This window comes from Notechis scutatus, chromosome 5, assembly GCF_049901735.1.
Source record: "Notechis scutatus isolate UNSWTSFEM ecotype Mainland chromosome 5, rNotScu1.2, whole genome shotgun sequence".
Lineage (NCBI taxonomy): Eukaryota > Metazoa > Chordata > Lepidosauria > Squamata > Elapidae > Notechis > Notechis scutatus.
In genome coordinates, this window is record NC_142013.1 from 60,237,554 (window position 1) to 60,239,933 (window position 2,380).

Consider the following 2,380-nt stretch of genomic DNA (forward strand, 5'->3'; position numbering starts at 1 on the left):
AATCAGTCAAGGCTTAGGAGGGACTGTGAAATTTATCCCTTTTTAAAAACACCTATAAAGAAGATTCCTTTTCTTTTTCTTTACTTCTGCCTACTCTTCCTCACTCCATCCTATATTTTCTTCTTTTGCTGGCTTTGCTGGGAGGGGAGCATGCTTGTATGTTTGCAGATTATTCAGAAAGTAGAGGCCTATCTTTTGAAATCAGTTAAATTTCTGTTCTCACAAATAGCAAGAAAAGTATAAGCCAGCAAGCATGGGGTGCTCCAACAACGGTCTGCTCTTCTATTTAGACAGTGTGTTTGTTCTTGGTGTTCAGAAAGGCCCTAAAGACTCTTCTCAAATGTTATATGGAAACTGGAAGGCCATTATTGGATCTGACCTAACGTTGATTTTTAGGCTAGCTGGGCTTGCCTAGGAGGAGGGTTAGGTTAGTTGAGAAGGGATAGAAGTCTTATATTTAATATTTTTATGTTATTTTATTTATTTTATTTGGTTTGTCAAATGCTTACAAGATAATGGGTATAAGTAAAAACATAGTTATGAATACATGGATACATATAAGAAAAATAAAAGAAACAATAGGACAGGGATGGTCACTAGCAGTGGAGTCTGTTGTGAGATTCCACTCATTGGTGCACTTATGCATGCCCCCTACAGACCTCTCTCGGCCTTTTGGCTAAGATCAAGTGTAGTATCTGTTCTTCTCAGTTTAATATTTTTATATTCTACACTACCCAGAATTGTTATGAGATGGCAGAATAGAAATTGTGTAAAACATCTCCATCCCTACATTTTAATAAATAGGCTCTTGTAGACCTAGTTCTTTTGTTTTGGGGACTGTAGCTGGTGGCATGTATATGCATAAAAACATACAAGCATGTTGCTAATTCATGTAAAAGGAGAATTCCCAAGTTTGGTTTTACCTGGATCTGCCAACTTTAGATTGATACAGTGGGAAGTCATTAGACAGATTTTTTTTTCTTTGCAAGGGAAAGAGCATCTTTAATTTAAATTTATCTTCCTTTCATGTTTATATGTTCTTTCAGTATGAATTATTGCAGAGAACATACATTGAGTTCTGTCATATTTTTATATTCAGATTGCCACAAGGAGAAGGCCCATGTTTAATGAGTTTTGTGAAAATATCTGCTCTCTCTCTCTCTTTCTCTCTCTCTCTCTCTCTCTCTCTCTCTCTCACACACACACACACACACACTGAGAAAGTGTGCAAAATAAAGCTCAAGTTGTGCTGTGGAAATATTCACATGGAGAAATGCTTGAGGAACAAGGAGTACATGAACTCTTTGAAATCAGGAACAGGATTTTCACATAAGGCTTATGATACATGTGGGGGTTTTTAATGTTTCAATTTGAGCTTAATTTTCATAGCAGAGAAAATAGAGAATAGGCATTCATAATGTCACTGACTGTTCTGCATATGATAAGTTCATTGCATTATTACTTCAAGGGAAGGAACAGCTAGATGAAACCTTCTGCAATAAGACTGATCTACATCTACTGATATTAATCTTCAGTTAACCACTGCTCTTTCAAGCAAGGTTGGTCACAACAGCAGCAAATAAATTAATATGCATGCTTGTATATGGTGAACCTCCCAATATATATCTGGACCAAAGGTGGGGCTTATGTTTGGAAAAGTTGAATATAAAAGAAAAGAAAAGCTAATATAGAGCTTAATTTGATTAGGGAGGGTTCTGACATATTTCAAAACTTTGATTATCTTTTCCCTCTTCCCTCCCTTCAATTTCATTGCTTTTTAAATAAATGACTTAAATGCTGAATGTTTGATTTGAGTCAGAGAAAATAGTAGCATTGCTCCACTTAATACCTGCAATTCTTTTTTTTTTTTTTTAGAAAAAACTTTATTAATTTTACCTTTAAAAAAACAACACAACTACAAATTATGTACAACAAAAAGACAAACAGGCCTTAGCATAGGCCTAGAGGGAAAGAGAGGAAGGGTTGAGAGAGGAAAGAGGGAAGAGTAAGGGAAGGGGAGGGTAGAATAGGGAAAACAATTAAAATAAAACCATTTTTTTTGTGACTGTCTGTAAGATCCTTTCTTCTTCAAAAATATCGTCGGCGGTGCTTTTCTTTATCTCTGCTTCGGAAGCCCTCAGCCTTAATTTTCCTAGAAGTGATCTATCTTTGGTTTAGCCAATTATACCAAGGATTCCAATTGTTATAATAGGTTGAGGATTCTTTATTTTTTAATGCTTGGGTTAGTTTGTCCATTTTGGCGCATTGTAAAATTTTCTGGATAACCATATGTTCAGTGGGGATGGAAGGTAATTTCCAGCACTGGGCGAATGCCAGTCTGGCCGCGGTTAAGATATGAATTGTAATATACTTCGATTTT

General features: G+C 35.8%; 1 pseudogene; it reads left to right on the forward strand.

The window, feature by feature from the left end:
- The first annotated feature begins 655 nt into the window (after positions 1-655).
- LOC113416286 (U2 spliceosomal RNA) lies at positions 656-789 on the forward strand (annotated as a pseudogene).
- Positions 790-2,380: the final 1,591 nt, after the last annotated feature.